Here is a 13,398-nt window from a genome sequence, read left to right on the forward strand (position 1 = left end):
CCTAAGGTAGGCCCCCATGCCCAGCAGTGGAGGGCCAACACAAAACAAACCCTATAGTACTATTGGAGGGCTCCTTTGGTCAAATTACTTTGGGTAAATTTTTTAACTTTAATGTTATTTTGCTTATGTATTATGGTTTCTGATTTTGAGGTTTTTTCCCTATGGAATTTCTGTGTATGTGGATGTATGGTCTCTGCATCTGTATGCATTCCTTGTGCTTTTTGTTTTGCTCTTTATTTTCTGTTTGTTTATTTTGTCCTATTCTGATTTGTTTTTAATTTTATGCTTCTGATGTTTTTCTAAGGAGAGAGACATGGGGTGGGGAGAGGGGGAGGAAGGGAGAGAGAAAGGATTGGGGTGGATGAGAAAGCAGAGTGGATCCGGAATGAGTGTGATCAGAATATTGTACAAAAAATCTATTTCACTAAAAAAATAAAAATTGAGCTAATTGTATATTAGCATAAATAATACCTCAAGAATACTTTAAGCTGACTGTGGTGGTGTGTAGCTATAATCCTAAAGCTCCAGAGGCTGAAGGGAAAGGCTCATGAGCTTAAGGCTAGCCTGAACTATGTAGTGAGACCATTAAAAAAGCCTTTATATTGACTTCTTCATTTGGGAATGTACATATTTTCTCGTGTCATAATCTACTAATGTTAATTATGTCTTTTGCTCATTTGGTTGATTCTGAACTGACACAGCACACTGCACAATCCTCTATTTGTCCCAATGAGGACTCAAAGAAAAAATAAATGATCTTTTGTTCTGCATGCTCTACATGGGAAGTTTGCTCGTAGTACACTCAGTCTCTGTTTTTAAAACTTTCTTTTTGTGCTCAGTCTTTGTAATATAAGTGAAAGTTCTTCAATACACTTGTCCTTGATGAAAAAATTGAATACCACCGTCTTAAGAACCTTCCAGGAATAATACAAATGTCTAGCATTTGAGTTTTTTTTCTCAGTCAAAGCAAATTGTAGATTTTAACGTCTGTGATCTATTTAGTCAAGATGTGTGCCTTTTAGCAGTGCCCTATGTAGAAATGTTTCTCATGAATTTTAAAATATATTGTTTTGACTTGCCAATTGCCACTAACTGATTTCTTTAGATTGTGGCCTTTAGAAACTCTCTCCCCAGTGCATCTTTCCTACTTCAACCCTAGAACCATTAGCACTAGAAGGGAAATATCAGTATTATCCACAAACACCTTCCCCTAAGACTTTCACTGTTCTGCAGGTTGTATCTTTTACTGGTGGTTTAGCATCAGTGCATATATTAGTGTTAGGTACTTCCATTATAAGAGGAATAAATGTAGGTGGCATGTGTATATTCATTCATTTTTGTGATTTCATAAAATAACATTGTAATATCATACCTAGAGTCTGCCCCGAAATCAGTACAGAATTTCACCATTTGGAGAAGCTTTTCTGTTAGCGTCCAGATAACAAATTATTTAGCTTGCAGCATAAGATCTCCATGTCATCCTCTTCCTCCTCTTCCTTCTCCTTCTCCTCTTCTCTTCCTCCTTCTCCTCGCCATTTTCTTCCTTTTCCTACTTCTTCCCTTAAAATATAAAATCCATTCTATGTCTAGACCTTACTAAAATAGTGTATGGTTATATTTGGGGTTGGCATGTGAACTGTAGTTGGCTATTCTTGAACTAAGATAATTCAAACAAAATAGCAAAATAAGATTTAAAATTTTTAGATTTACTTTTATTTTTTAATTTTGTGTGCTTTCATTTGGGAGTATGTGCCTATCTGTGTGTAGGTAGTCACAGTGAGAGAAGGTCATTTGTTTCCCCTGAGCTGGAGTTACAAGTGTTTTTGGGTCTTTTGGTATGGATTCTGAGAAATGCACTTGAACCCTCTGGAAGAACATCAGGAGCTCTTCTTAACCTCTAAGCCATTTGTCAAGTCCCCAGAAGAAGATTTTATGGTTTACTTTTGGGGCTAATTAATCCATAATGAATATTATTTAGGTAGTTGTGATTTGCCATTGTAAATAATAACAAAAAAGCAAGGCAGTGGGGAGGAACTCATCTGAACAGCTAATGTTCCTTATCTCAATACAGCTATTTTTACATCACCATTGATAGTCTTTTAAGAAAGAAGAACTGGCAGACAATACTTGGAGCTTGGGTTTATTTATTTCACTTCTGCGATTTCTTGCAATTGGAAACCAAATTAGTTCATTTCCTGAGATGTTGCATTGACAAAACTAGTAGTGTTGATTGTAAAAATGTAGTTAGAGTTTAATTAAAACACAGTCACTTAACGGGCTTCATTCTAATACTGTTTTCCTACTTAGATTTGTATTACCAGTGTGCCAATCAGCTATGCTTCATGTGAATCACTAGAACTGATTGTGTAAATATGCAAATTAACGTCAACTGTGGCACTGGATTTTGCTTTATGAGATATTTTCTGAAAGTCACAAAATGGAGCACTTCTATCAACTGTTTTAAAAATAATACTGTATTTGATTTTTTAAAGCAAAGTTTTACTCATTGTCATGAATATAGTACACCAGACACAGATAGATGCATATGGTGTCTTTCTACAATGTCAGAATTTATTAAATAAGAACACATTTACAAGCTGTCACAATATCTTTGGCTGTAATTTTCCAAGTAACTACAGTTTTCTTTGTTACTTAGTGTTCGGTAACTACAAATGCTTTCATTCTAATCTTAATTATGAATATGAACTCTCAGGCCACACATTGACTTCAACACAATAATTATTTCTCTTTTTCTATGTATATAGATATATGTAGACTTCAGCAGGGCCACAGAGGTCAAAGAGGCCACAGAGTTCAAAGAAGCTTTATTAGATGCAGAGGCCTGAGCTACTACAGAAGCAAAGAGTGTCACTAGAGGTCATTAAGAAGCTCAGTTGGAGAGCTACTGGAAGCATGCAGGGCCAAACTGCAAAGAATTGGGGCTGAGCACAGCTGCAGAAGCATAAGGCCATGAGCTTTCAGAGATAAGGTGCAAAATGGGGTCTGAATGGCAGAATGGCAGAATGCAGGAATAATCATTTGCATGGGTCAGTTTACCCTGAAAGCCCAGGGACAGTCATGGATTTTCTATCAGACTCTTTACACACCCACATAGGGTGGTCAGTTGGCGGGGCAGTCACCATTACAGTCTTAGGTCTAGATTTTATACAGTCCAGGTGAGAGTGTTGCATCTTCTGTGAGTCCGATGTGGTTGGTAAGTTCTTGAGATTTGGGGGGAGGCATATAGTGTTAATTTCACACCTTTTTTAAATCAATGACTTCATTTTATTGTCAGTCTGCTATTCATAGATCAAAAAAATACAAATAACAGTTAAAGTTCTAATGGACAGGAGGAAAAAGCTACGAAGTAAAACCAGAAGGAAGAGAGAAAACTCACTTCTAGGGCCTATATACACTCAAAGCATTTATACATAAAATAAGTAAATATTAAATTCGAAACAAACCAAAATGAATGATGAAGAAATGTTCCATTTCTTAGAGACACCAGGGAGTCTGACATAGTGTAAAATCTCCAAGTTCCAGCTCGGCCCGGGCACAAAGTGAAACCCTGTATTAGAAAACAAAAACCCAAAAAAGATTTTTTTGAGGCGGGGCAGATTTTGGGTTGTTTTTGGGTGTATGTGTGTGTATGTTTAGTCCAAGGTGTCCTGGAACAGGCTCTGCAGACCCAGCTGGCCTTTAACCTATGGAGATTCACCCGCCTCTGCCTCCAGAGTGCTGGGATTAAAGGTGTGCATCACTGTCACTGCCTTGCTAAAACCAAAATTTGAAAACGAGCTGGAGAGATGTCTTGGATAATAACACTGACTGCTCCTCCCAGGTTCTATTCCCAGCACCCGCATGGTGGCTCACAACCACCTGTAACTCCAGTTTGAGGGGATCTAATGGTCGCTTCTGGTCTATGCAGATGTTAGATTATTTAAGGCAGATATAAAGAACTGGAAGATGGAAAGAGAGACTTGGTTAGACTTTAGGCAGGAACCGCATTTATTTATTGGATTTGAGGGCACCTTGTCACCACATGTGCAGATCGTCAAAACACCTATAGAAGAAGATAGGATGTAGCCCACCAGATGGAAAAAATGGCTTCCATACTCTGAAAGGAAATATGGGAAGGGTAGTCTTTCAGGAGGGCGCTATCAGTAAACACCAAGCACACATATGGTGTACAGACATACATGCAGGCAAACTACACACACACACACACACACACACACACACACACACACACACACAAAGTGAATACTATCCTTAAAAAATTAAAAAAAGGCATCTGGGCGGTGGTGCAAGTTCCAGGATCTTCTTAATCTATTTTGATGAGTTTAATGAATAAAGATACGCCTTTTTGATTCTTTAGGAATCAATTCATTGCCAGTCTGTTTCTCGTGGGAGGTCCTGGACAGGTATTTAGGTGCACAGTCATGCACAATGGAGTCAAACGGGGCTTTGTAAAGTGGAGCTGCCCAGGGTGTGGCACAGCCTCTGAAAGCCATTGTTTACATTAATATGAAATACTTTAGCACAGGGAAATAGCCTGATTTCTATACCCACCCAGAAACTCCACTCTGACATAACATAGTCAGGTTGCTGAAAACTATCCACCCCCCCCACAACAAAACAAAATAAAACAAACCAAAAAGCTTTTCCATATGTAGTTTGATATGAACTCTTTCTACACACTTATGGTTTGGGTGCTTGGTGTTCAATGATGACGCTATTTTGGGAGGTTGCAGAAACACAACTGAGGTTTAGTTTCTCACAATTCTTTGTGTAAGAGTCCAAGATCGAGGTGTCAATAGGGTCTATGTGTGTGAAGCCTCTCTTCCTAGCTTATAAACAGCACCCTTCTTCCTGTGTCCTAAACATGGAGGTTTTGTCCTTTAGTTTCTTTTTAGGAAAAGACTACTTTTAGCTCAAAATGGTGGTGCTTAGTTCTTGGGATATGGAGGGAGGAAGAATAAAAATTCAGGGTCAGTTGCCCATGTAGTGAGGCCCTGTCTCAAAAATTAAAATGAAGAATGGAAAAACCACTGTAGCTCTTCTTTTGCTACTTTGTGAGTTCTTCTTTCTTCCACCCTTTTCCACCCGTTTTCTTCCACCCTTTCAACATAACTCTAGAAAAGAGAGAAAAAATAGAGAAGAAAGGAAAGAGATCCTAAAATAAAGCTAGGGGTTGGAAAGGAGGTGGTGCTTTCTTTAGACTACTTCCTGCTGATTAGGGGTGTGGAGTCCGTTGGGGCAAGCTTGATGTTCACTATTAGGACATCTAATTTCTTCTTGTTGTTGTCTCTTCTTGGCACATGACTACTTTACAAACTTTGACCATCGATGACCAACAAACAGCAATCTACCAACAACCCCTTAAGGGGCTCTAGCATTTATCTATCCTCTGAAAATTCCCCAGAATTCCAAACATCACACAATTACAAAATCTGCAGCTGGTAAAATCGCACCCCTGCTAGAACATGGGGTAAATCATAGTTAGCTGCTGTTTGACAATCTGATGTAGCCCCATATCCCACACCTGGGATTAAAATGAAAATGTATTTATATAATATTTCATTGCTTTTTAAAGAAACAAAGTTTCCAAATTTATCACTACAGCACATCTCACCCTGTAACCTCCGAAAACCTTCGCTACATTTTTCTATGTTCTTTAGAGAACATAGGTGCAGTCAGACTGGATGTTAGAACTTCAGTGTAGGAAATTGAAAGAAGGAACACATTTCAGGCCACTGAACAGTTAGAACAAATACCTTAGTCTTCACCTTGTAGTGCTTGTCCTGCCTTGCCTTTCTTAATGCTGGAATTGCAGGCATTAGCCTCTACACCCTGCTTTGCTTTTCAGTTTTTCAAATGTTTCTTTTCAATTCTAAGTTCCCACAAAGGTTTGATCCAGGGATCCACATTGTAGGAAGTCAACACCAACTCCCATAAGTTGTCCTGTGACCTCTGCACATCTAACATGTGTGTACCCACCCCTACATACATGTGGGAATGCTTGCATACACATACACAAAAAACAAATACATGTGAAAAACATTGTAATAACAAATGAAAACAAAGGAGTCAAACTCCTATCAGAAGACTTACCAAATGAGAAACTGCAGATGAAAGAAAAACCATGAAAAGAAGTTTCAACCATCTGTTAGCATGGTAGATTGGAGTCATAGACTGCAGATACAGTGCCTTTACTGATTTGCCAGAACCTAAGGGCAGCACTTACTAGAGTGCCTCTATGATGCATAAGAACCATGTCAGTAAGAAAATGTTCCTGGGACTGGAGACATGTCTTAGCAGTTAAAAGTATAAGTGCTCTTAGTATTTACTCATTCCTTAGTGTTTAGTATTAGCAAATCTCCTTATAGAGGACTTGGATTTGGTTCTAAGCACTTCCATGGTGGCTTACAATTGTCTGGGACTCCAGTTCCAGGAGATCTGATGCCTCTTTTTGACCTCTACAGGATCCTTTATGCATGTGATGCACAAACATACACTTATGAAAATATACATACCATAAATTTAACAAATCGACTTTTTTGTTTTTCTTTTTATAAAGGAAGGGTTCTGTTTAAGATGAAAATATGTGGGTTATTTTCTCCACATGATGCAGTGTACATGCCTTTAATCCAAGCACTTGGGAGGTGGAGGCAGGCAGATTTCTGTGAGTTTGAGGCCAGCCTGGTCTACACAGTGAGAACTTATCTCAAAAAAGAAACAGAAAAGAGGAAAGTTGTATGTATATTTAGGATAAGCAAGTATGATTGCTTATGATGTCCAAGTCTTATTTGCCCTGGAGATTCCTTGCCCTGCCCTGAGGCCTAGACACCCTGAAGTTCCACCTCTACCCAGAAAAATCTTCTGATCCTCTGGGTTCTGGAATTTTATTTAATGTTCCCCCTTCATTGTGTTCTGAATTCCAGAGACTCTTTTCCCAGCTCTTAGAGGATTAAGCTTTTGCAAGCCAAAGGCAGCAAACTTGAAGACTATTTGGATCTTTGGCCCAGTCTGTTTTCTTACCCCTGCTCAAAGGGAGCTACTTATAGTTGACTCTGGGCTTGAGTAGAAAGTTGACAGACAATCCTTGACAAATAAGGACTGTGGGGAACAGAGACTGTCTTGAGTGAATGTGTGCTGTTGCCATGGGTGTGGATAGGTCAGGGACCTTATGGGTTCAGATGCAGCCAAGCCTTCTTTGGAGGATGGAGTGAAAGTGTTGACAATGTACGTAGAAAATGTCCACCATAGCTTTCTCTCCAAGGTGTACAGCATGAAGTCTGTTTCCCTATAAAGACTATCTCTCTGTTTAACTCTTTAGAGTAGACACTCTGAACTTTCAGGGTGCTGTGGTTTCTCCATCAGAAATGCCAGTCTACCTGAGCCCAGCCTTTCTTTCCATCTGTCCATTTACCAATCTATCATTTCTTCATTCCTTTCACTGGCCCCAGTCAGGTTACCCTGAAAGCCCAGCAGGGATGCATCAAAGGAACATGTACATTATCTTCCAAAAATCACATGATAGTACATTGTAGTAAACAATTATTCTGTTTGGGGTAGTGGGAAGTGATACTTAGAAGGGTTAAGTTTCCCAGAGTCAAACACCTAATGAGAAGGTAGTATAGCCTGGGCTGAGGTGTTAGCCGGACATGGTGGGCAAAGCTTATAATTGTAGTGTTTGGGAGACAAAAGCAGGCAGATTGTTGAGGATTTGAGGCTGGCCTGGGCTACATAGCAAGTTCTAGGCCATCATTGGTTAGATAGGGAGACTCTGGGTCAAAAGAGTTGGAGAGAAGAAAAGATTCAGTTTTGTCTGCTCCATGTGCCTTTCTCAGAAGATCAGATCCTAACTGATGTGATAACTATTTGAAGAAATAAGTTCTGAATTCATCTCTTTATTTAATGAGCAATGCTTGTGTCTACAACCCTACCTTATGGGGTCTCATATTTCCCAGCAGCAAATCTGTCATATAGCAACCAAAGGAAATTATGGGATAAAAACCAATGCAGACCATGGGTCCAAGTAGAATATAAAGTAACATACTAAATATAACAAGGGTTACATTTAGGCTGCGTCCTAGTATATTCCAGATGTCTAAGTCCAGGGTCTTTCTCCTCTTTGCTTATTTGAGACAAGGTCTTATGTAGCTAGGCTGCCCTCAAACTTTACTATGTAGCTGAGAATGATCTTGAACCCCCTTATTCTCTCATCTTCACCTCCCAGTTAATGAGATTATAGATTTGCATCACTGTAACTGGTTTTATTTTATCTTCTCAATAAACTACAAAACTAGACATTAACTGTAATACCCCACAGGAGCAAAGAGCCTCACAAGAAGTAAACATAAAGCAAAAATGGAAAAATTCGTGAGAGCAATATTTTTACTTAATTTGTATGTTCATGTTTGCCTTTTACAAAGAACACTTCCTTTCATTCCTGCAGCTGGAGACATGGGTCTGTCCATGGGAGCTCTGGTTGGTTGGTATTGATGTTCTTATTAGGTTGCAAGCCTCTTCAGTTCCTTCAATCCTTTCTCTAATTCCTCCAATGGGGACCCCATTCTCAGTTGAATGGTTTGCTGCTAGCATACACTTCTGTATTTGACATGCTCTGGCTGAGCCTCTCTGGAGACAGCTATAGCAGGCTCCTGTCAGCATGCATTTCTTGGCTTCATCAATGTTGTCTAGTTTTGGTATATATATGCTGGATCCCGAGGTGGGGCAGGCTCTGAATGGCCATTCCTTCAGTCTCTGCTCCAAAGTTTGCCTCCATATCCCCTCCTATGAATATTTTTGTTCTCCCTTTTAAGAAGGAGTGGAAGCATCTGCACTTTAGTTGTCCTTCTTCTTGAGCTTCGTGTGGTCTGTGGATTGTATCTTGGGTAATTTGAGCTTTTGGGCTAATATCCACTTATCAGTGAGTGCAAACCATGTGTGTTTTTTTGTGATTGGGTTACCTCAATCAGGATGATATTTTCCAGTTCCCTCCATTTGCCTATGAATTTCATAAAGTCATTGTTTTTGATAGCTGAGTAATATTCCATTGTGTAGATGTACCACATTTTCTGTATCCATTCCTCTGTTGAAGGGCATCTGGGTTCTTTCCAGCTTCTGGCTATTATGAATAAGGCTGCTACGAACATAGTGGAGCATGTGTCTTTGTTATATGTTTGAGCATCTTTTGGGTATATGCCCAAGAGAGGTATAGCTGGGTCCTCAGGTAGTTCAATGTCCAATTTTCTGAGGAACCTCCAGACTGATTTCCAGAATGGTTGTACCAGTTTGCAATCCCACCAACAATGGAGGAGTGTTCCTCTTTCTCCACATCCTCACCAGCATCTGCTGTCATCTGAGTTTTTGATCTTAGCCATTCTGACTAGTGTGAGATGGAATCTCAGAGTTGTTTTGATTTACATTTTCCTAATGACTAAGGATGTTCAACATTTCTTTAGGAACTTTTCAGCCTTTCAATATTCCTCAGCTGAGCACTCTTTGTTTAGCTCTGTATCCCGTTTTTAATAGGGTTATTTGGCTCTCTGGAGTCTAACTTCTTGAGTTCTTTGTATATTTTGGATATTAGTCCTCTATTGGATGTAGGATTGGTAAAGAGCTCTTCCCAATCTGTTGGTTGCCTTTTGTCCTAATGACAGTGTCCTTTGCCTTACAAAAGCTTTGCAGTTTTATGAAGTCCTATTGTTGAGTCTTGATCTTAGAGCACTGATGTTTTGTTCAAGAAAATTTCCCCAGTGTCCATGTGTTTGTGCTCTTCCTCACTTTTTCTTCTATTAGTTTGAGTGTATCTGTTTTTATGTGCGGGATCCATTTGGAGCTTTGTACAGGGCAATAAGAATGAGTCAATTTGCATTCTTCTACATGCTGACTTCCATTTGAACCAGAACCATTTGTTGAAAATGCTATCTTTTCTTCACTGGATGGTTTTGGCTCCTTTGTCAAAGATCAAGTGACCATAGGTGTATGGGTTCATTTTTAGGTCTTCAATTCTATTCCATTTATTTACCTGCTTGTCTCTGTTAACAACACCATACAGTTTTTATTACTATTGCTGTGTAATACTGCTTGAGGTTAGGGATGGTGATTCCCCCAGAAGTTCTTTTATTGTTGAGTATAGTTTTTGTTATCCTGGGTTTTTTGTTATTCCAAATGAATTTGCAAATTGCTCTTTCTATCTCTATAAAGAATGGAGTTGGAATTTTGATGGAGATTGCATTGAATCTGTAGATTGCTTTTTGCAAAATGGCCATTTTTACTATATTAATCCTGCCAATTCATGAGCATGGGAGGTCTTTCAATCTTCTGAGATCTTCTTTAATTTTTTTTTCTTCGGAGACTGGGAGTTTTGTCATATAGATCTTTCACTTGCTTGGTTAGGGTCACAACGAGGTACTTTATGTTATTTGGGACTATTGTGAAGGTTGTCATTTTGCTAATTTCTTTCTCAGCTTTTTTATCCTTTGAGTAGAGGAAGGCTACTCATTTGAGTTAATTTTATACCCAGTCATTTGCCAAAGTTGTTTATCAGCTTTAGTAGTTCTCTGGTGGAACATTTGGGGTCACTTAAGTATACTACCAGATCATCTGCAAATAGTGATATTTTGACTTCTTCCTTTCCAATTTGTATCCCTTTGACCTCCTTTCATTGTCTGATTGCTCTGGCTAGGACTTCGAGTACAATATTGAATAAGTAGGGAGAGAGTGGGCAGCCTTGTTTAGTCCCTGATTTTAGTGGGATTGCTTCAAGTTTCTCTCCATTTAGTTTGATGTTGGCTACTGGTTTGCTGTATATGGCTTTTACTATGTTTAGGTATGGGCCTTGAATTTCTGATCTTTCCATGTCTTTTAACATGAAGGAGTGTTGAATTTTGTCAAATGCTTTCTCAGCTTCTAATGAGATGATCATGTGGATTTTTTTCTTTGAGTTTGTTTAAGTAGTGGATTATGTTGATGGATTTCCACTTATTGAACCATTCCTGCATTACCTGTGATGAAGCCTACTTGATCATGATTGATGATAGTTTTGATGTGTTTCTGTATTCGATTTGTGAGAATTTTATTGATTATTTCTGTGTTATATTCGTAAGGGAAATTGATCTGAAGTTCTCTTGCTTTGTTGGGTCTTTGTGTGGTTTAGGTATAAGCATAATTGTGGCTTCATAGAAGGAATTGGGTAGTACCCCTTCTGTTTCTATTTTGTAAAATAGTTTGGACAGTATTGGTATGAGGTCTTCTATGAAGGTCTCATAGAATTTAATACTAAACCCATGTGGTCCTGGATTTTTTTCGGTTGGGAGTCTTTTAATAACTGCTTCTATTTCTTTAGGAATTATGCGACTGTTTAGATGGTTTATCTGATCCTGATTTAACTTTGGTACCTGGTATCTGTGTAGAAAATTGTCCATTTTATCCAGATTTTCCAGTTTTGTTGAATATAGGCTTTTGTAGTAGAATCTGATGCTTTTTTTAATTTCCTCTGATTCTGTTGTTATGCGTCCATTTTCCTTTCTGATTTTGTTAATTTGGGCACACTCTCTGTTCCCTCTGCTTAGTCTGGCTAAGGGTTTATCTATCTTGTTGATTTCCCAAAGAACCAGCTCCTGATTTTGTTGATTCTTGGTATAGTTCTTTTTGTTTCTACTTGATTGATTTTAGCCCTGAGTTTGATTATTTCCTGCCATCTACTCCTCTTAGGTGTGTTTGCTTCTTTTTGTTATAGAGCTTTTAGGTGTGTTGTCAAGCTGCTTATATATGTTTTCTCCAATTTCATTTTGGAGGCACTCAGAGCTATGAGTTTTCCTCTTAGTACTTCTTTCATTGTGTCCCAAAAGTTTGGGTATGTTGTGCCTTCATTTTCATTAAATTCTAAAAAGTCTTTAATTCCTTTATTTCTTCCTTGACCAGGTTACCACTGAGTAGAGGGTGCAACTTCCATGTGCATGTGGGCTTTCTGTCGTTATTGTTGTTATTGAAGACCAGCCTTAGTCCGTGGTGTTCTGATAGGACGCATGGGATTATTTCAATCTTCTTGTATCTGTTGAGGCCTGCTTTGGGACCTATTATATGGTCAATTTTGGAGAAGGAACCATGAGATACTGAGAAGAAGGTACATTCTTTTGTTTTAGGATGGAATGTTCTATAAATATATGTTATAGTCCATTTGGTTCATAACTTCTGTTAGTCTGTCTATGTCTCTGTTTAGTTTCTGTTTCCATGATCTGTCCATTAATGAGAGTGGGGAGTTGAAATCTCCCACTATTATTGTATGAGGTGCAATGTGGGCTTTTAGCTTTAATAAGGTATTTTTTATTAATTTGTGTGGTCTTGCATTTGGAGCATAGATATTCAGGATTGAGAGTTCGTCTTGGCGGTTTTTCCTTTGATGAATATGAAGCATCCTTCTTTATCTTTTTTGATGACTTTTGGTTGAAAGTCGATTTTATTTGATATTAGAGTGGCTACTCCAGCTTGTTTCTTGACATCATTTGCTTGGAAAATTTTTTTCCTGGGTTTTACTCTGAGGTAGTATTTTTCTTTGTCTCTGAGGTGTGTTTCCTTTATGCACCAAAATGCTGGGTCCTCTTTTCATATTTAGGCTGTTAGTCTATGTCTTTTTATTGGGGAATTGAGTCCATTGATGTTAAGAGATATTAAGGAATAGTGATTGTTGCTCCCTGTTATTTTCATATTTAGAGGTGGCATTATGTTTGTGTGTCTCTCTTTTGATTACGGTGCAAAGAGATTATGTTCTTGCTTTTTCTAGGGTGTAGTTTCCCTCCTTGTGTTGGAGATTTCCATCTATTATCCTTGGTAGAGCTGGGTTTGTAGAAAGATATTGTGTAAATTTACTTTTGTCCTGGAATATCTTGGTTTCTCCATGTACGTTAATTGAGAATTTTGTTGGATATAGTAGCCTGGGCTGGCATTTGTGTTCTCTTAGGGTCTGTATGACATCTGCCCAGGATCTTCTGGCTTTCATAGTCTCTGTTGAGAAGTCTGGTGTAATTCTGATAGTCTGCCTTTATATGTTGCTTGTCCCTTAGTGCTTTTAATATTCTTTCTTTGTTTTGTGTGTTTGGTATTTTGACTATTACGTGACAGGAGGAATTTTGTTTCTGGTCCAATCTATTTTGAGTTCTTTAGGCTTCTTTTATGTTTATGGGCATTTCTATAGGTTTGGGAAGTTTTCTTCTATAATTTTGTTGAAGATATTTACTGGCGCTTTAAGTTGGGAGTCTTTGCTCTCTTCCATACCTGTTATCCTCAGGTTTGATCTTCTCATTGTGTCCTGGATTTCCTGGATGTTTGGAGTTAGGAGTGTTTTGCGTTTTACATTATCTTTGAAGGTTGTGTTGATGTTTTCTATGG

This window comes from Rattus rattus, chromosome X (genome assembly GCF_011064425.1).
Source record: "Rattus rattus isolate New Zealand chromosome X, Rrattus_CSIRO_v1, whole genome shotgun sequence".
NCBI classification, from domain to species: domain Eukaryota; kingdom Metazoa; phylum Chordata; class Mammalia; order Rodentia; family Muridae; genus Rattus; species Rattus rattus.